Source organism: Macaca nemestrina, chromosome 5, assembly GCF_043159975.1.
Source record: "Macaca nemestrina isolate mMacNem1 chromosome 5, mMacNem.hap1, whole genome shotgun sequence".
Taxonomy (NCBI): domain Eukaryota; kingdom Metazoa; phylum Chordata; class Mammalia; order Primates; family Cercopithecidae; genus Macaca; species Macaca nemestrina.
The window spans coordinates 179483313-179505004 of NC_092129.1; the positions used below are offsets into that span (position 1 = coordinate 179483313).

Sequence of the window (21692 nt, forward strand, 5' to 3'; positions counted from 1 at the left end):
TAAAGATTAGACTCTGCCTGTAATCTAAACTCGGCTGTGAGTCCTGTAACTGGGAGTCTCGTAGGATGAAAAATACAACTTCTAGTGAGTGCAAGCCCATCCAGCCTTGGCAGGAGATAAGGCTGTGGCCCCAGGCACTTTCTGAGCATCTTCTTAGGTTCATTGCCAGACAATGGAAACAAGCCCAGACACAAAAATTGCATTAAGGGTGTTCCCATCTCACCCAACTTCTTTCTTCTTTCAAATGGTCTCAAGGCAGCCAGGCCAATTGGAGAGGGAAAGATTGGGCAGAGCATAAAGAGCTCTAAATAAAAGATCAGAGCCTTTGGGCATGAGAAGTGTTTCTGGACACAGTGTTAGGCTGTAGTAACCCACACTCAGAATTGACTCGAAGCAAAGATATTGGATGGAAACTTACTATGTTTGGACAGAAACCTCAAGCTTGGTCTGCAAAAACTTCTGATTAGTCAACTCTGAAAAGAATTCCTGGCCAGGCGCGGTGGCTCAAGCCTGCAATCCCAGTACTTTGGGAGGCCGAGACGGGCGGATCACGAGGTCAGGAGATCGAGACCATCCTGGCTAACACGATGAAACCCCGTCTCTACTAAAAAATACAAAAAACTAGCCGAGCGCGGTGGCGGGCGCCTGTAGTCCCAGCTACTCGGGAGGCTGAGGCAGGAGAATGGCGTAAACCCGGGAGGCGGAGCTTGCAGTGAGCTGAGATCCGGCCACTGCACTCCAGCCTGGGCGACAGAGCGAGACTCCGTCTCAAAAAAAAAAAAAAAAGAATTCCTGGGAACCTGCACCTGCACCAGCAAGAAGTTCGCTGTGGAAACCATGCAGCTTCAAGCTGATCCTATCTCCAGTGCCCAGGGATCTCAGATATAGCCATGGAGGAAAACGGACAAGGAAGAACCCCCGAGAAGGCAAAGCCAGAGACCATGCAGGCAATGGACAAGAGAGTTCCCCCAAGGCAGCAGTTCAATCAAGGAATGACCTTCTCTGCCAGCAAAGGAAGTCCTTGCCTTTCCTATCCAGCAGGATTTGATCATTGCTATGGACAAATACCTGCAATATTTCTCTTTCCTCCTTTTTTTTTTGAGCCAGGGTCTTTGTCACCTAGGCTGGAACTGCAGTGGTGCAATCTTGGCTCACTGCAACCTCTGCCTCCTGGGCTTAAGTGACCCTCCCAGTTCAGTCTCCCAGGTAGCTGGGATTATAGGCGCATGCCACCACAACTGGCTAATTAAAAAAATATTTTTTGTTTTTTATTTTTTGTAGAGACGGGGTTTCACTATGTTGCCCAAGCTGGTCTTGAATTCCTGGGCTCAAGTGATCTGAGTAATCCCAAAGTGTTGGGGTTACAGGCATGAGCCACCACATCCAGCCTTTCCCCACTTTTCTAATGTGAGTTTTTCTGTGTGTCTGCTTATTCTGCTCCTATGCCAGCAATTATATTGCATGTAAATGCAGATAACCTTTTTTGCTTTGCAAATTACCAGACCATGAGGAGGCACATGCAGACGTGATAGAGCACATCACTTAGAGATTCTGGACTTTGAGATGCACTAACTGGATGGGAAATGCCTGGGTCTACACGGGCAGAAGAGTATTCATGAGTGAAACTCCTTCACGAGTATTCATGAGTGAAACCCCGTCTCTACAAAAAATAAAAAACAAAAAAAATTTTTTTAATTAGCCAGGTGTGGTGGCGTGTGCCTGTAGTCCCAGCTACTTGGGAGACTGAGGTGGGAGGGTCATTTAAGCCCAGGAGGCAGAGGTTGCAGTGAGCCAAGATTGCACCACTGCATGCCAGGGGAGCAGTCTACGGCATCAACTACTAGCTGCCTTCCAAAACCCACCCTTTGCTTCTCCTTTAGCAAAGAAATCCTGATTTTTACCCAGGCACATTGCTGCCCAGCTAGAAATCTGTATTTCCCTGCCTCCTTGACCATTAGGTATGGTCAGGTAATTAAATTCTGGCCAATGAGATAAAGGTAGTTGGGTTGCAAGGAACTGCCTGGAAGGGCTCTTAAAAGAGTAGAGGCATGCCCTTCCCTCCTCCTTCCTGCTGATTTGAACTTAGAAACAGGGATGTTCTGGCGGAGCTTCAGCCGGCATCTGGAACTATGAGGATGAGGGGCACAGAGAATGCTATGGAGCATGATGATGTCATGGAGCTACCAAAGCAGCTCTGGACTGCTTATCTCTAGATTTCTTTTAACTGAGAGAGAAATGAAATTTAATCTTGTATAAGCCTTTGTCTTTTGCAGTTTTCTGCTATGAAGCTGAATGTAACCATGATTGGTAGACTCTCCATGCATGACGTGGCCAATTGAACTTTAAGACTATGGAGAAGGTGATTTAATGGTGTGGGTTTGACATCTGGTCCATGGATCCGTTGAACTATTTCCTGGGAGGTTGAAAAGAAATACCTGTGTTGTGCTTCCTTTAGCTTTAGAAATAGCCAGGGTTAGACTGAATTAGATAGAATGCAAGCCTGATTAATTTTCATGATTGAAAAAAAAATTCCATAATATCTTGCCCAATTAAAATGATTATAGAGGCCAGGTGCGGTGGCTCACATGGATGATCCCAGCACTTTGGGAGGCTGAGGCAGGTGGCTCACTGGAGGTCAGGAGTTAGAGACCAGCCTGGCCAACATGGTGAAACCCTGTTTCTACTAAAAATACAAAAATCAGCCAGGCATGGTGGTGCATGCCTGTAATCCCAGCTACTAGGGAGGCTGAGGGAGGAGAATCGCTTGAACCTGGGAGGTGGAGGTTGCAGCAAGCCGAGATCGCACCACTGTACTCCAACCTAGGTGACAGAGCGAGACTCCATCTAAAAAAAAAAAAAAAGATTATAGAGTATATGCCCTTTCCAACAGATGCCATTCTGCCTGCTGTGGATACGGAGAAGAGAAACCAGAGGTCATGGTTTTGGCAGAAGCAGCTCTATCACCCACACTCTCTGGTCTAGTCAGTTTCCAATATTAGAAAGAAAGATTAGAAAGAAGATGTGGCTTCACTTGTCTGATAATTTATAAAAAGGACTCATCAGAAAAAATAGTTAAATTTAGTACATTAGATTCAATGCAACGGTTATTTATGTTATTTTCTATGAGCTTACATTAGGTTTCTCAGCCTCAGCACTATTGACATTTGGACCAGATGATTCTTTGTGATGGGGGTTGCCTGGGAGTCACAGGATGGTCAGCAGCTTCCCTGGCTTCGACACTCTACATTCTAGTAGCAATGCCCTCTGCCCCAGCTGTGACAACTAAAATGCCTCCAGACATTGCCAAGTGTCCCCTGGCGGTGAAAATTGTCCCTAGGTTGAGAAGCGCTGGCTTAACATGAGGCTCAAGGCTCGTACCATGTTGTTGTGTGATACGCAGAGCCTGCTGTTAGCACATGTGTGGAATGAGGAGAAGCCACCAGTTGGTGTAGTTGGGACATAGGACCCAAGTACATTTTAGCACCTGTTCTTGATAGATAACTTCAAGAATAGCTATAATTTAGTAAGTACATAATAAAAGTCAGACACTCTCCTTCGTAATTTCACATGTACTGCTTTTTTTGGAAAAGTTTTTTTAAAGTATAGAAAAGTACAATAACACTTCTCCTGTTTCCTTCCCAATTTCCTTTCCATCAGAAATTTAGTGTGTATCAATCACCTTTTTCTTTTCTTTTCTTTTCTTTTTTTTGAAACAGAGTTTCACTCTTATTGCCCAGGCTGGAGTGCAATGGCGTGATTTCTGTTCACCACAACCTCTGCCTCGTGGGTTCTAGCGATTCTCCTGTCTCAGCCTCCCAAGTAGCTGGGATTATAGGCATGTGCCACCATTGCCAGCAAATTTTGTGTTTTTTAGTAGAGATGGGGTTTCTCCATGTTGGTCAGGCTGGTCTCGAACTCCTGACCTCAGGTGATCTGCCTGCCTCTCCTCCCAAAGTGCTGGGATTACAGGCATGAGCCACCATGCCCGGCCTCAATCACCTTTTTATGCTTTTACTAGGTAGAAATATATCTATAAATATTTAATGTTGCTTTGGGTATTTAAGAATATTAAGTGGTATACTGTATAAAACTGCAGCATTTTTTTTAATTCAACTTTTTTTTTTGAGACAGAGTTTCACTCTTGTCACCCAGGCTGGAGTGCAATGGTGCAATCTTGGCTCACTGCAACCTCTGCCTCCCAGGTTCAAGTGATTCTTCTGTCTCAGCCTCCCGAGTAGCTGGGATTACAGGTGCCTGCCACCATGCCTGGCTAATTTTTTGTGTTTTTAGTAGAAATGGGGTTTCGCCATGTTAGCCAGGCTGGTCTTGAACTCCTGACCTCAGGTCATTCACCTACCTCAGCCTCCCAAAGTGCTGGGATTACAGGAGTGAGCCACTGTGCCTGGCCTTAACATTGTTTTTATTTTATTTTATATTTATTTATTTATTTATTTATTTATTTATTTATTTATTTATTTTTGAGACAGAGTTTTGCTCTTGTTGCCCAGGCTGGAGCGCAATGGCGCTATCTCGGCTCACTGCAACCTCCGCCTCACGGGTTCAAGCGATTCTCCTGCCTCAGCCTCCCAAGTAGCTGGGATTACAGGCATGTGCCAGCACACCCGGCTAATTTTGTGTTTTTAGTAGAGATGCGGTTTCTCCATATTGTCAGGCTGGTCTCGAACTCCCGACCTCAGGTGATCCGCCTGCCTTGTCCTTTCAAAATGCTGGGATTACAGGCGTGAGCCACTGTGCCAGGCCACAACACTATTTTCAATAATTCCTCAATGTTGCTATGTATAAACCTGGTTCCTTTGTTTTACTGCGCATATTGTTCCATTGTAGTTTATTTATCCATTCTTCTACACACAGACATTTGAGCTAGTTCCAGCTAATCTCTGCTATAAAGCATTGCTGCAGTAAACATCTTTATTTGTCTCTTTGCACACATGTACAAGTGTTTCTTCAGAAGCAGAATTGGGTCAGAGGTTGTACTCATTTTCTACTTTGCTGGATAATGCCAAATTGTTCTCCAAAGTGATTGAATCAGTTTGCCTTCCCCCTAATAGTGCATGAGAATCTTTGGTTTCCCATGATCCTCTCTAACACTTGGTTTTATCAAAATTCTAAAGTTTTTCTAATCGTATGGGAGAGTGAAATGATTTGTGGGAGTGAAATGTGGATTTATTTGCGTTTACATGTTTGTGGTAAAGCTGTACAACTTTTCCTGCATTTGTTTTATTTTTATTTTTACTTATTATTACTTTTTTGAGACAGAGTCTTACTCGGTCACCCACGCTGGAGTGCAGTGGTGCAATCTTGGCTCACTGCAACCTCTGCCTCCCAGGTTCAAATGATTCTTGTGCCTTAGCCTCCCTAGTAGTTGGGATTACAGGTGTGCACCACCATGCCTGGCTAATTTATTGTATTTTTAGTAGAGGTGGGGTTCACCATGTTGGCCAGGCTGGTCTCCAACTCCTGGCCTCAAGTGACCCATTTGCCTCAGCCTCCCAAAGTGCAGGGAGCCATAGAGCCCAGCCTGTATTTGTTGACTATATCTGTTTCTTCTGTGAATTATCATATGTATCATTTACTCATTTTTTATTGTATTTTCTTTAAAGTTTATTTAAAATAATTTTAGCATGTTTTGTATATTAATGCTTTGTTTTTCTTGTTGTAAACACTTTCCTTTAGGCTTTTGTCTTTTTAAATTTTTTCTAAGATGTCTGTTATTGTGTTGACGTTTTCAACTTTCATGTAATTCAATTTATGTTTTCAAACATTTGTCCATTTGGGGTCTTATTTAAGAAACCATTTCCAGCTGGGTGCAATGGCTCACACCTATAATCCCAGCACTTTGGGATGCCACGGCAGGCGGACCATAAGGTCAAGAGATCGAGACCATCATGGCCAACATGGAGAAACCCTCTCTCTACAAAAAATACAAAAATTAGCCAGGCATGGTGGTGTGTGCCTGCAGTCCCACCTACTTGGGAGGCTGAGGCACCTGGCTATTTTTTTTTTTTTTTTTAAGACGGAGTTTCGCTGTTGTTGCCCAGGTTGGAATACAACATGATCTCGGCTCACTGCAACCTCTACCTCCCAGTTTCAGGGGATCCTCCTGCCTCAACCTCCTGAGTATCTGGGATTTCAGGCATGCACCACCATGCTAATTTTGAATTTTCAGTAGAGACAGGGTTTCACCATGTTGGCCAGGCTGGTCTCAAACTCCTGACCTCAGGTGATTCACCTTGGCCTCCCAAAATACTGCGATTACAGGCGTGAGCCACTGCGCCCAGCCCCTTTTGTTTAATTTTTGTTCCAAATTTGTCTTAAGTTTTTTATTTTTGGTCTGTGACATTGTTGTGTTTTGCATCTTTGTGTGTGTGTGTGTGTGTGTGTGTAATCAAATCTATCAATTTCCCCTATCATTCCTTTTATTACTTTTATACTTAGAAAGCTTCTACTTGCCTCAAATCAGTTAAAGTCACGTATGGTTTCCTTCAGAAAAACTTTCACAGTTGTCTTTACAACTTGTTTTTCATCATATAAACAAGATGTTTATTATTATTTTTAAAGACAGTACAAAGGAGTTTCACATGAAAAGAAATTCCCTTCTTTTCCTCTCAATTTCCATCTCTACTCCCCAGAGGTCATCACTGTTAGCATTTTCTTGGGTATCAATTCCAGAATATTTCGTGAACATCAAACATAAACAGGAGTCACAGTAACAGACCATTTAGGGAACTCGTTCTGTCATTTCAGAGCTGCTTGTCCCAAAGCTCAGTAGGATTGGCTTTAACATCTCTCCACTCCTAGGGGAGTTGCTAGGTGATTCTGCAAACCTCACCAAGAGGCCACCAAACCGGCCCTGCAGCCATGTCCCCTGCACCCTCCTGACCTGTATGAGCAGAGGCCAGGAAGGCTGTGGGAGGATTCCCTCCAGCAGGCAGTACTCAGTCTAGGGCATGGGTTCTTTATCCGTCCTTAGCACGTTGTGAACATGAAAGAGAAAACTATTCCATCCTTATTTTCACTATCCTCTAGCTGAAATGTTGCACTTCCCCCAATGATGAATGTAGGCAACAAACTACAGTAGTACTAGCAACAACCGTAACTTAGTCTCTAGTAGAAAGCACACCTGTTTTCATATTACATACAGCTGTTGCATATATAGCAAAATACCTTTATACTCATCACTAGTTAGAAATCACTGTTAGACCTTGTCATATCATGTTTTAATAAAACATCATCTAAGTGAAAGAAGTCAGAAGCAGAAGGACAACCACTACATCATTTCACTTACTTGAAGAATGTAAAATAGTCAAACGCATAGAAGCGCAGAGTGGAATGATGGTTGCCAGGGGCTAGGGGAGCCGGAAACAGGAGGTGTTGGTCAAAGGGTACAATATTTCCCTTATACAAGATGAATGAGTTCTAAAGAGCTACTGGAGAGCATGCTGCCTGTAGTTAACAGAACTTGCATACATTTACCAGGAGGGTAGATCTTAACTGTTAAGTGCTCTCATCCCCGCCCCTCTCTCTATCATGTGCACATAAATACAGAGGGCAGGGGGAACCTTTTGGAGATGATGGATATGTTTATAACATAGACTGTGGTGATAGTTTCATGGGGGTGCACTTATACATTAAATATGTACAACTTTTTTTTTTCGAGATGGAGTTTCACTCTTGTGGCCCATGCTGGAGTGCAATGGAGCGATCTCAGCTCGCTGCAACCTCTACCTCCCAGGTTCAAGTGATTTTCCCGCCTCAGCCTCCTGAGTAGCTGGGATTACAGGCATACGCCACCACACCCCCGGCTAATTTTGTATGTTTAGTAGAGATGGGGTTTCTCCATGTTGGTCAGGCTGGTCTCGAACTCCAGACTTCAGGTGATCCACCCGCCTCGGCCTCCCAAAGTGCTGGGATTACAGACGTGAGCCACCATGCCCGGCCAAAAACATCATTCTAAGGAGTCCACAGCTTTACCATACCTCCAAAGGGAGCCACGCACAGGAAAGATGTAAAGGGAGAGTGTGGTGTGGGGCGATTCCCCTACCGGCTCTTCCTTGCCAGATGAAGGACTCCAAGCTTGCCACTGGGAGAAACCAAGACCTACCTGTAAGTGGGAAGCTGCTGTGCCCCGCTTTGCTCACTGCTCGCGGAGATGCTGGGGTCTGAAGGCCCATCCTGGTGCTGACACTGGCACAGAATAATGAGAAAGTTTGAGAGAGGTGGACCCATCCTCTTTCCCATCCCCATCTTCCCTCCATCCCCATCCCCCAACTTCCCATCCCTGTGCCCTCCCCTTCCCCCTCACTGAATTAGGAGTCTGGCTGAACATAGAAACTGGTCTCTCCTTTTCATCTAGAGAATTCTGAATGCAAAAGTCTTGCTGGAGCAGCCCGTCCCAGTGGGATGAAGAGAAAGCGGACAGAGAGAGCAGCAACACTCTCTCCATTTGGAATGTGGAGTGGAAGGATGTGCTGTGGGCCAAGTGAATGCAGCAGACAGTGACTCAGGCCGTCTGACCTGTGCCCCGCCCAAGGTGGCTGGCTGGTGCGGAGACCCCTGCCTCACATCCCCCAGGCTGTGATGGGGATGGCAGGAGCCTAGGAGTGGGACTCTGAGGTGACCCAGTATGCATCAGACAACAGTGCCCTGGAGGTCTCTTGAGCCCACACAAGGGGACCTTCCCAGAGAGAGCTTGACTATCAGGACAGCTGCATGACTTACATAAAAGCACCTTTCCCCTAGTCCTTTCCCCTCTCTTCCCCACAACGCCAGAGGAGTCAGAAACAGCAGAGAGAGGACTGGGCGTGGTGGCTCATGCCTATAATCCCAGCACTTTGGGAGGCTGAGACAGATGGATCACCTGAGGTCAGGAGTTCGAGACCAGTCTGGCCAACATGGTGAAACCCCATCTCTACTAAAAATACAAAAATTAGCCATCACCTGTAATCCCAGCTACTTGGGTAGCTGAGGCAGGAGAATGGCTTGAACCCAGGAGGCGGAGGTTGCAGTGAGATGAGATTGTGCCATTGCACTCCAACCTGGGCAACAGAGTGAGACTCTGTTTCAAGAAAAAAAAAAAAAGAAAGAAAGAAAGAAAGAAAAGAAAAGAAAAAGAAACTGCAGAGAAAGAGAGGAGAAGACTAGTAAAATGCAGAGGGAGCAAACAGCCCACCTTCCAAAACAGGGGCTGTGAGCCTGGCCTTAGGTGGAGGGGAAAAGCCTTTAAATGAATATAAAATTAATCTTTGCCTTCACTTACTGAACTTTTCATACCTGAGATGGAGTCTTAATGAACAGAATGAAGTTTTTCTTAAAACTGAGTGATTAAAAGGCTGTCTATTCAGCCCAAGGAGTAAGGAAGGGGACAAAAATTTGGAGATTTGGAGCCAGAGGTTGAAAAAAGTATTTCATGGTGTGCACTAAACAATTTACACTAGTCTTCTGTAATATTTATCCATTTGTTCTCTGTCTTTTTAAAAACACACGACCACTGACTTTTTTTTTTTTTTTTTTTTTTTTTACTTTATCTGAGTCACATTCATTTTTATGGTTTCATTTTTTTAAAAACATGAAACTTTTAAATCTAACTGGAAATGATTTTGCCATGCTGTAGGGACACAGGGACATGGCTTTTACCCTGAAGTTAGGATTGCACTGTGGCCAGGAAAGCCCTGGATTGTCACTGCCTGCCTACCTGGGAGGCTTCAGTGAAGAGTCATTGACATTCCTCTTGAAACTTGCAGGGCTCTGCTTGATCGTCATCAGGCAGGCTACTGCTCAGGCCCTGGGGAAGGAGAGGAAAGCAGAGCAGCTGAGTCACCGGGAGGGAGACACTCATGTGTACAGGGAATCTGTACCCAGAGCTGCGAGGGAACGCGCTTCCTGGCTCTGGGCCACACAGGCTGAATAGCAGTGGGAGGCTGACTGCCTTAGGTGGTTGAAGCAGAATGCTAAGGAATAGGATGGATTTGCTGACGTTTCTTGGAGGATCGGAAGTAGCTTTCGCTGTTCCTCTCTCTCTCACTCTGCAGCGCTGCAGGGACTCCTCACCGCCTCTGTCATCCCTGTTCAGCCAAATACTCCATCTAATCCTCCTATCTCTGCCTGTCTTCCAGGCCTCTATCTTTTCTTTCATTTTCCTTTGCAATCTTAAATCTTTTTTCCTCCCTTTCATTTGCTTATCTATTGCTGTCTCCTCATTTTTTACCATTACCTTTTTTTCCCCCTCAAAATTGAAGGGATACTGAGAATTTTTTTCCCTACTTTTTTTTTAAAAAAAAAAAAAAAAAAAAAGATCTGTCTCTGTTGCCCAGGCTGGAGTGCAGTGATGCAACCACAGCTCATTTGCAGCCTCTAACTCCCAGGCTTGAGCAATCCTCCCCCCTTAGCCTCCTGAGTAGCTATGACTATAGGCACTCACTACGATGCCTAGTGAATTTTTTATTTTTTAATGTTTTTGTAGAGATGGGGTCTTGCTCTCTTGCTCAGGCTGGTCTTGAATTTCTTGCCTAAAGTGATCCTCCAGCCTCTACCTCCCAATGTGCTGGGATTACAGGCATGAGCCACAGTGCCCAACCATTTCTTCCGATTAAATTAAATTAACTAATTAATTTAGAGACAGGGTCTGGCTCTGTTGCCCAGGCTGGGGTGCAGTGGCATAATCATAGCTCACTACATTTGCAATCTCTGGGGCTCAAGCAAACCGCCCACCTCAGCCTCCTGGGTAGCTGGAACTACAAGCATGCGTCATCATGCTTAGCTAATTTTTGTATTTTTTGTAGAGACAGGATCTTGCTATGTTGCCCAGGCCAGTCCCAAACTCCTTGGCTCAAGTGATCCTCCTGTCTCAGCCTCCCATCCCAGAGTGCTGGGGTTACGGGGATGGACCACCATGTCCAGCCATTTCTTCCTATTTTAAATCAACTCTACATATAACTTTTAAATTATCACATATTTAAAATTTGTATCGTGGACTATTTCATTCATACAAGACAATATATTATAAAATAAAATGACCTCATGTAATTGACGCCCAAAAGAAAGAAAACATTACCATCTTCCCCTTCCACAGATTACTAGTCCCTTGAATTTTCTTGCATATTAATTTTTGCAGGAAGCTTTTTTTTTTTTTTTTTTTTTTGAGACAGAGTATTGCTCTGTCACCCAGGCTGGGGTGCAGTGGTGTGATGTTGGCTCACTGCGACCTCTGCCTCTGGGATTCAAGTGATTCTCCTGCCCCAGTTTCCTGAGTAGCTGGGATTACAGGTGCATGCCATCACACCTGGCTAATTATTGTATTTTTAATAGAGACGGGGTTTCACTATGTTGACCAGGCTCTGGTCTCGAACTCCTGACCTCAAGTGATCTTCCTACCTCCGCCTCCCAAAGTGCTGGGATTACAGGCATGAGCCACCGCACCTGGCCAGGAGGCAACATTTCAAGAAATGTTTTGTGGATCCACAATGGAAGGATGAGAGACAGAGGGAGCCAGAGGCACCTGACATAGACCCTGGAATTCTTACCATTTGAATTAGATCACGACAGCCCCTTTAAAAGGCATGCTTGTTATTTAGGTAGTTTAATACACTAGTACCCTTTAATACTGTAAGAAGGATTTATGTCTTAACTACTCATAAAGATGAAAATAGGTTGGGAGATCCATGATTTATGTGAACACTTCATGTGAAAAAGACCTGGAGGCTTCAGCTAGCTACAAGATTTATATAAGCTGAAGGTGTTAAGTGGTTTTGAAAAAGACAAATACAATCGTATAGTGTATTACCAGAAGTGTAATGTTCCGGACACAGGAGATGCCAGCAATGGAGTAGTCACACTAGTCAGAACAGCACAGTCAATGCTGAGCATCGTGACAGAATGAGCAAAGGAATACCTGTACTTGTTCCAAGCCCAGCCGTTGAAAACACGCAAAGAAGCAGCAAACAACAGTGTTACCGGTAATCTCATCACTCCAAACAACCACGTTTAGCTTTTTTTGGAAATATTTTTCCAGCATATTTGCCAAATAGGTGCTAACAATTAAGAGGGACAGCAAGGTGGAATGTGTGCAGAGGAAAGTCACCAGAATGGCGTGGGGAGTGAGGCATTGAACTGTAACTGCATGTTCAGGCAAGTGAGGGAGGCCAACTCTTCTGTTGTTTCAGAGAATACTGTTGGAATCACAGAGAAAGGGAGGACCCTGCGAGGCGATGCTGAAAGAGGTATGTTCTCTCTTTCTTCCTTTTTTTTTTTTTTTTTTGAGATGGAGTTTCACTCTTGCTGCCTAGGCTGGAGTGCAATGGCGCAATCTCGGCTCACTGCAACCTCCGCCTCCTGGGTTCAAGCGATTCTTCTGCCTCAGCCTCCCAAGTAGCTTTGATTACAGGCATGCACCACCACGCCTGGCTAATTTTGTATTTTTAGTAGAGATGGGGTTTCACCATGTTGGTCAGGCTGGTCTCGAACTCCTGACCTCGTGATCTGCCCGCCTCAACCTCCCAAAGTGCTGGGATTACAGGCATGAGCCACCGTGCCCGGCCAGTCTTCACATTTCCTTGACTCTTCACTCTGCCTCTGTAGGAGAACTCAGCTTAGTTCACGAACAAGGCTTTAAAATGGACTTGCTGAGCAGGAAGACATTTGGTGCCAGAACTGGAACCGTTACGCTTTGTCTCCAAAGAATTTCCTTCCCTCACTTGGAAGCATGTAAATGACATTACCTAATTATAGAATCTCAGAAAAACACAGAATTAAGTCTCCATGGTCGCTTCTGTAGTTACCTCCAGCAAAGGTTTGTAATCTCAGGCTGGTTTCTCTGTGCCACCAAGAACTCACCTTTATCATTTTCCAGACTGAAAGTGGTTGGAGACACTTGTTCTGGTAATATTTCCAGTAAACCCTCATCAGAAAAATATATTTATTGTAAGAAAATTGCCTGATGCTTTCAGAATAGAAAAGCTTTTGAGTTTTTGGATATTTCAAGGTACAGTACTATTGTCTCTATCTTTTTTTTTTTTTTTTTTTTTGACAGAGTCTTATTTTATGGCCCAGGCTGGAGTGCAGTAGCATGATCGTGGCTCATTGCAACCTCCGCTTCCCAGGCTCAAGTGATTCTCTCACCTCAGCCTCCTGAGTAGCTGGGACCACATACATGCACCACCATGCACAGCTAATTTTTGTATTTTTTGTAGAGATAGGATTTCACCCTGTTGCCCATACAGGTCTCAAACTCCTGACCTCAAGTGATCCACCTGCCTTGGCCTCCCAAAGTGCTGGGATTACAGGCATGAGTCACCATGCCCAGCCTCTACCTTTTAATCCTAATCAAAATGTGATTTGGTAATTTTTTTTTTAGATGATGGATTTCTAATTACTTAAGGAAAGGGCCTTCTGTATGTGAACATGTGAGGATGTCTCAGATCCATGCCTAGGTGTGATGAATATTCTCTTCTCTAAAGCAATGTATATCCTGAGAGTAATCCCATTTGGTCTGGGCTTTAGATGTGCCAGAGGTCTGAGGAGGTATCAAGGTCTAGAAATGTGGATGTGGGCTTTGCATGCTCAGTACAACTTGTTGATTCTAGTGTGTGTATATGGACACAAAATAAAGTTTCAGGGAAAGTAGATTGGAAAAAGGCTTGAAAAAAACCTGAGAAAAACATGCTGTAGGGCCTCTTTAGGATCTTGCTGCATGCCAGCACAAGAGATAGTCTGTTTGGGGGAATTTCAGGGGTGGAAAAAAGATGCTACAGAGTGGGGTTTGTGTGTTTGGAGAAGAGGGAATTTTATCCCACTCTGTTGTTGACCTGCTCACTATGTGTTGTAATTGATGAGTTTCTGTGCCTGACTACCACACTGGGCTGAGTAGGCAGAGAGTAGATATGAAATAAGGGTTAAGTTGAATTGGTTTGACCCTAAGAGGGAGACTGGGACCTGGGAGGAAAGATCTTTGGGAAGATGTGTGCTGAGACTGGGCTTGGGAGGTAGAACCGAGACCAGACTGAAACCTGGGTATACCCTGGTGTGTACTAAATTAGTGGAATGGCATGGAACTGTGCAAATAGTTAAAGCTGGATTGTAGAGGAGTCATTGTTCCACTTCAAATGGCCAACTGACCTTGAGAACTGGAGAGGGCACAATATGGCAAAGTGCACAGAAGGCTCTGAGCCCACGACATCGCTTCGAAGGATGATACTTTCCTATCTCTTTACAACCAAAAGCAGAAAGCCACCCTGGCCACTGAAGCCCTCCGTCCAGGGGCTCACTGGAATTTCTTGACAAGTCTCCAGTAAAATGGACTTCCTTTCCCTTTCATAAGCAAGAGTCCAAGATTCCTTGTCAGGTGTGCAGGGGAATCAGTCCTTTCTGGAGACCTCTGAAGAGTTTCATTAACTGGTTTCTCAGTGCCTGGCTTTCATCATCTTTTCCACTTTTCAGTTCAGCCACTAGTGTTCAGGACCTGGAAGCAATAATTGGAAATGTTCTAGAAGCAAGCGGGATGGAAGAGGAAGTCTGTGCAAAGATGGGGGAGTGAAGAGGAGGACGCGGAGGCTGAAGAGCCACATGCAGCAGGGAAGCCCACACGGGGGACAGGGGCTTGGGAATGCCTCGGCACAGGCAGTGGCCTTAGGGGTGAGCCCGGGGCAAAGTCCACCTAAGCATCCAGCCAATTGGCTCAGACGGGGACCAGCCTGCTGCTAATCATCCACAGACAAGCTTAATTTTGCTGGGTGTGACCAGAGATAAAAGAAGTAACAGTCGCAGTCATTTCATGGGAGCGGAGTGATAACACTCTGAAGAGAAACTGTTTAGTTGAAGAAAGAACCCTTAAAAAGAAAAAAAAGGAAAAAAAAAAAAAAAGCAAATTCTGAAGCATGGGTTAACTATCAAACGTGTACTTGCAGGTCGTCTCGGTTGTAAACCCCCTAACCAACAAATGGCTTCTGTCAATAGCAAGGAGCTTGCTGCAATAACCCTGGAGGAGAGGCAGTCACAGCCTTTAAATGTGGAAAAGGTTGGTAACCCAGGAGAAAGAGTCAGCAAGACTGAAACCAACCAGTCCTAAACCACAGACAGAAAAAAGTCAACATACCGTTTGTCACCATGTCACCACCAGCCTTGCTAAAGAGCACTCATTGAGTGCATGAGCCCCCAGGTGGCAGCTGAAATCCTCAGCAAACACGATGCTGTATTTTATCCCACTGGCATCCCACCCTAGAGGGCAGCTGGAAGCGGTTTGTCAGGGAAAATTCAAGAAAGAGAATCCACATCTACCCAGGGCTTCTGCTAAACACAGTATCAGATGGAGGCACTTGAGAAATTTAATTTCATTTGGTGGAGGGAGGGGGTGAGTGGGAGGCAGGGGATAATGACTGGACAGAGAGAGGCAGGGAGAAAGGAAAGCTTTGAGTAAATAGTCAATACTTGGCTGGACTTGTGTGAAGAGAGATGACTTGGTAGTTTTCCTCCTTGTTCTGTCCTAACTCATACTCCTAACAACAGATGGGCTTGAGTCTGTGGAAGGCTGTGTTGCAAATCCACCCCATGTATGGACAAGCAGCTTTTTTTTTATGGTGTTTGAGAGGAGTTCTTAAGTTTCCTCTCCATAAATCCATGAGGTTCCTACGCTTCTTCCTCACCTGAATGTATGACATTTTTGGACAAACTGTCATTACTTAGTGATTAGATTACATCGAAGAGGTTGAAAGGAGGAAACCCACACTTCTCTGGAAACCCTTGGTTCAATGGAATATCCTATTCCTTTCACCTCATTCCTGGTATTGGCAAATAGCTACTTTGTGTCAAGGAAGTAGAGAGACATTTGGAGTTTCTAGGAGGGTTTGGGGAAAATATATTTCTGAAGTTACTAAAATGTAACATTATTAAACAAAGTGACTAAAACTATGTATTTAAATGTATAAATGCACTTTGGGTAAGGTAGAAAGTTTGAGGGTGGGGAGACTAATTTTAGAGGCTACTTTGTGTTAGGTATTTTTTTGGAAATTGTACTACTTAACCCTTACAACAATCAATGAGTTACCCATTATTTCCCACATTTTACAAAGAGAGGGATGGAGTCTCAGACTAACTTGTCTTCTAAAAATCATAAGCACCCTTCACAAGGAGACTTGTCTTTCCATGAGACATTAGCTGCTATGATGCTATCATTGTGTGAGGAATTTCTGAAGTTCAATGCTAACAGAATGAAATCTAATTTTGTGATACATTTATTCATTTATTTTTATTTTTATTTATTTATTTTTTTGAGACAGGTCTCACTCTGTCACCTAGGCTGTACTGGAATGCAGTGGTGCCATCTCAGCTCACTGTAACTTCTGTCTCCTGGGCTCAAGCAATCCTCTGACCTCAACCTCCCAAATAAGTGGGAACACAGGTGTGTGCCAGCATGTCCGGCTGATTTTTTTTTTTTTGGAGACGGAGTCTCGCCCTGTCCCCTAGGCTGGAGTGCAATGCTGCGATCTCGGCTCACTGCAATCTCTGTCTCCCTGGTTCAAGCGATTCTCCTGCCTCAGTCTCCTGAGTAGCTGGGATTGCAGGCACCCGCCACTATGCTTAGCTAATTTTTGTATTTTTAGTAGAGACAGGGTCTCGCCATGTTGATTAGGCTGGTCTGGAACTCCTAACTTTGTGATTCGCGGCCTCCCAAAGTGCTGGGATTACAGGTGAGAGCCACTGCGCTGGCCTAGTTGTTTTGTATTTTTTGTAGAGACAAATGTTGCCCAGGCTGGTCTTGAACTCCTGAGTTCAAGTGATCTGCCCACCTGTGTACTCCAAAGTGCTGGGATTACAGGCATGAGCCACCATGCCAGGCTCATTTATTAGAATTTTAACCTCTAAACCTTGGACTAATGGTGATGGAAAGAATAAGACTTGGGAACCATTTTGGGGCTCACATTCCTGATGATTTCCTGTGATGTTCCTCCTGTAAATTTCAGTCACCCTTAGCAAGTCAGGAGTCGTAGACAACAGAGTAAATGCAGTGAAACGCTGCTTGGTAATTTGCTCTTTTGTTTTTGGCTTTGACGAAAATAGACACATTTTGGAAAAGCACAGAGATGCTCACCTTTGATAAGAGCAGGTTACTTCAGGGTAAGATGTTGGGCACAGTACTGCAGGGTAAACCCAACAAAGTAAGCCCTGAGATGCTACACGAAAGACACCCTCACATTTGAAATTATAAAGGGCAGGGGGACAGGCCGGGCATGGTGGCTCACGCCTATAATCCCATCACTTTGGGAGGCCGAGGCAGGTGGATTACATGAGGTCAGCAGTTTGAGACCAGCCTGGCCAACATATAATGAAACCCCGTCTCTACTAAAACAACAACAACAACAACACAAAAAAAAACAAAGATTATCTGGGCATGGGGGTGCATGCCTGTGGTCCCAGCTACTTGGGAAGCTGAGGCAAGAGAATCGCTTGAACCCAGGAGGGTCAAGGTTGCAGTGAGCCAAGATCACGCCACTGCACTCCAGAGCCTGGGTGACAGAGCAAGACTCACTCTCTCACACACACGCACACACAAAAAGTGAGGGGAGAGATGCAGGCCTCAAACTGGCGTAGATATGTAAGATGACTAAAATAATTTCACATATACGTAAATCTCTGTTTTTGACCCCCGGGGCTCATTCATTCCAACCAAAAGCAGACCAGGTCAGGAGCCACAAGGAATGAATAACTTGATTTTGATTTAATTCTGCAAGGACCGGTTAGACCTAAACACTCAGTTTTTGGGACTAGTGAGTTGTCTCAGTATGTGCCTAAAATAACGTCTTGATGTTTCCCTTAGATTTTTAAGTTGCCAAGAGCAGGGGCCAGGCTTATGTGTTCTCTGGGTGCCCCCGGACTCACTCGGCCCTGCTCTGTGGCTTGGGGTGCTGACAGACGAGGACTCCATCAACAAGCCCCCTTCCTCCGCCTTGCGGTCAGATTCACCCAGTGGGAGGCACCAGTGCTAGTCTGTAGGGTGAAGCAGGGGAGGGCTTGCCTCCTCCTCCTGGGTTGTGGTGAGTTCAGGTTGGACAGCCTCCTCTGCCCTTTCAGGTGCTGGCAGCCCCCACTCCTGCTAGCCCAGGATGCTTCTCTATTCATTGTTTTCCCTAACTATGCCCACACCTCTGTAAATAGACTCTTTGTGACACTCTCCTCAAATCACCCAGTTTGGCTGTACTGTCCGTCTCCTGCCTGGACCCTGACTGATTTCTGCTCAGCACAGTACAGTCATCCTTGGTATCTGTTGGGGATTGTTCTAGGACCCTAGCAATATCAGAATCCACAGATGCTCAAGTCCCTGATATAATGGCATAGTCAATGCATATAACTGCATCCTCCTGTGTACTTTAAATCATCTCTAGATTACTTAAGTAATACCTACTGCAATGTAAATGCTATGTAAATAGTTATACTATATGGTTTTTAAATTTGTATTTTTATTGTTGTATTGTTATTTTTACTACTGTTTTATCCCCAAATATTTTAGATCTATGGTTGATTGTATCCATGGATGTGGAACCTGTGGGTATGAAGGGCTGCCTGTACTTTATATACAGTAGGCATTCAATAAAGGCTGTTTAATTCAATTAAAGGGAGTGGTCTGATGATTCTGATATTTTCATTCCAAGATTGCTTGTGCTAGGGTAACCAGTTGCCTCAGTTTGGTCTGTGGGGTGTTCCCAGGACTGTGGGCTTTTTTAAATTTATTTTTTTGAGACAAAGTCTCACTCTATCACCCAGGCTGCAGTACAGTGGCACAATCTTGACTCACTTCAACTTCTGCCTCCTGGGTTCAAGCAATTGTCATGCCTCAGCCTCCTGAGTAGCTGGGATTATGGGCATGCGCCCCCACATCCAGCTAATTTTCGTATTTTTAGTAGCAACGGGGTTTCACCATGTTGGTCAGGCTGGTCTTGAACTCCTGGCCTCAAGTCATCTGCCTGCCATGGCCTCCCAAAGTGCTGGGATTACAGGCATGAACCACTGTGCCTGGCTGTGAACTGTGGACTTTAAAAACAGTTTTAGTTTTAAAACTGTAATAGTTCTAGATTAACCAGGATGGGTTGGTCACTGTGGCACGTACTCTTTTTAAAAATCTTTACTTGGTATTTGAAGAACATTTTCTGTCGCTCAGGCTGGACTGCAGTGGTGTGATCTCAGCTCACTGCAAGCTCCGCCTCCCGGGTTCACGCCATTCTCCTGCCTCAGCCTCCCCAGTAGCTGGGACTGCAGGCGCCCGCCACCATGCCTGGCTAATTTTTTGTATGGGGTTTCACTGTGTTAGCCAGAATGGTGTCAACCTCCTGACCTCGTGATCTGCCTGCCTCAGTCTCCCAGAGTGCTGGGATTACAGGCATGAGCCACCACGCCCGGCCTGAAGAACATTTTCTTATCTTTCAAAATATTTCTATGACCATATTTTTGTTAGTTGTTTAAATTTTTTCTTTGGCCGGGCATGGTGGCACACACCTGTAATCCCAGCACTTTGGGAGGCTGAGATGGGCAGATCACCTAAGGCCGGGAGTTTGAGACCAGCCTTACAAACATGGAGAAACCCCTTCCCTACTAAAAATACAAAATTAGCTGGGCGTGGTGGCACACGCCTGTAATCCCAGCTACTCAGGAGGCTGAGGCAGGAGAATCGCTTGAATCTGGGAGGCAGAGTTGCAATGAGCCGAGATTGTGCCATTGCACTCCAGCCTGGACAACAAGAGCAAAACTCCATCTCAATAAATAAATAAATAAATAAATAAATAAATAAATAAATTCTTTATGTTTTTTTGAGACAGGGTCTTGCCAAGTAGCTGAGGCTGGTCTCAAACTCTTTACCTTAAGCCATCCTCCCATGCTGGCCTCCCAAAGTGTTTTTAAATTTTTTTGTTGAGATGAGGTCCTGCTATGTTGCCCAGGCTGGTTGAACTGTCCTCAAGTGATCCTCCCCCCTTGGCCTCCCAAAGTACTGGGATTAAAGGTGTAAGCTACTGTGCCTGGCCTCTAAAGTTGTTTATTAAAAAATAATATTTCTCTGGTCGGGAGCAGTGGCTCATGCCTGTAATCCCAGCACTTTGGGAGGCTGAGGCAGGCGGATCAAAAGATCAGGAGTTCGAGACCAGCCTGACCAACATGGTGAAACCCCATCTCTGCTAAAAATACAAAAATTAGCCAGGCGTGGTGGCATATGCCCGTAATCCCAGCTACTCAGGAGGCTGAACGCAGGAGAATGGCATGAACCCAGGTGGCGGAGCTTGCAGTGAGCCGAAATCAGGCCACTGCACTTCAGCCTGGGCGACAGAGCAAGACTCCATCTCAAAAAAACACCAAAACCCAAAAACAAAACAAAACAAAAAACACCAAAAAATCAAAAACAAAACCAGAAATTCTTATTTATGATAAAATCTGTGTCGAAACTCTTCAGGTAAACTGCTGTGAAGCGGACAGAGCACATGTTGCCATTTTGTGTCTGTTTGAATCATTTCACTCTCCGGGGAACTCACCCAAGGAAGAGTGAGACAGCTAGCAGTGACGTGTAAGTGTTTCTTAGGAAGTTCTGGGCCAGGCATGGTGGCTTATGCCTGTAACCCCAGCACTTTTGGAGGCTGAGGTGGGTGGATTACTTGAGGCCAGGAGTGGATACCAGCCTGGCCAACAGGGCGAAACCATCTCTGCTAAAAATACAAAAATTATCCAAGTGTGGTGGTGCACACCTGTAATCCCAGCTACTAGGGAGGCTGAGGCATGAGAATTGCTTGAATCCTGGGAAGCGGAGGTTGCAGTGAGCTGAGATTGCACCACTACACTCCAGCCTGGGTGACAGCACAAGACTCTGTCTTAAAAACAAAAATGAAAAAACAACGCCCCTCTCCCCCCAAAAAAAGTGCTCGCTTCGGCAGCACACATGTTAAAATTGGAAAGATACAGAGAAGATTACCAAAATATAGTCAATTAAAAAAATAAAAAAGGAAACTCTGAATGAAGAGAATGACAATGTGCATCATAATGAAAAATAAGGTGGTTTGAATATGGTTCCTAGTTGAAAAAACGCTGTTAGGCATTTAAAGAATAGTTTATTGTTTCCCTATCCTTCCTGAATATTGTTATCCTGAGAAATAAAAAAGATATTGACATATTATGAAAAGCATACTTTATTAGTCTGTGTTCCTAACTCTATTTATTGGTATTTTTTAGCTTCTCAGTTGGGCAGAGGCAAATCAATTGGAAAGGAAAAGCAGCAATCCCAAACCAAGCTAACATTTTGAGAAAAAAATCTTAACTTACGCTGTGGTAATAGTTGGAATGGAGTTCATTTTTACTAGAAATATGTTTATTAAATGATAATATTAACAGCTATCATACTGCTTTAGTGAATAGGCTACTTAGAAGGAAATTTAATTGGGTTAAAAATCTACCATGATCTGAATGCTTTTCAATTCAAGATATTATTTTCTAGCAGGAGAGATGACTGTTCACTCCAGGAAGCCAGAATTTCCAATGTGTATCCCTTTACTCTTGCCATTTAATACTAATTTTCTTGATCTACTTCTGCTCCCCAAATCATTGTTTCCTTCTAGGAGTTGGACAAGTTATTTAAAACAAATTAGTAATATTGGTTGTGGTTAAGTTAGAATTTAATAACTCATTTCAGGCATCTTAGGATGGCTCCCTTT

At 44.5% G+C, this 21692-nt stretch overlaps 1 protein-coding gene across 2 annotated transcripts in view; it reads right to left on the minus strand.

Annotated features, from left to right (window-relative positions):
• LOC105487350 (chromodomain Y like) overlaps positions 1-21692 on the minus strand; it is a 243940-nt gene that overhangs the window by 206696 nt on the left and 15552 nt on the right. Inside the window, exons 2-4 of one of the 2 annotated variants that reach the window (XM_011750801.3) lie at positions 14131-14473; positions 9713-9802; positions 8123-8205 (exon numbers count right to left, since the gene is read on the minus strand). The gene's annotated coding sequence lies outside the window, so the exon portion shown is untranslated. The remainder of the gene's footprint in view (positions 1-8122; positions 8206-9712; positions 9803-14130; positions 14474-21692) is intronic. The other variant, XM_071097692.1, reaches the window with a different exon arrangement.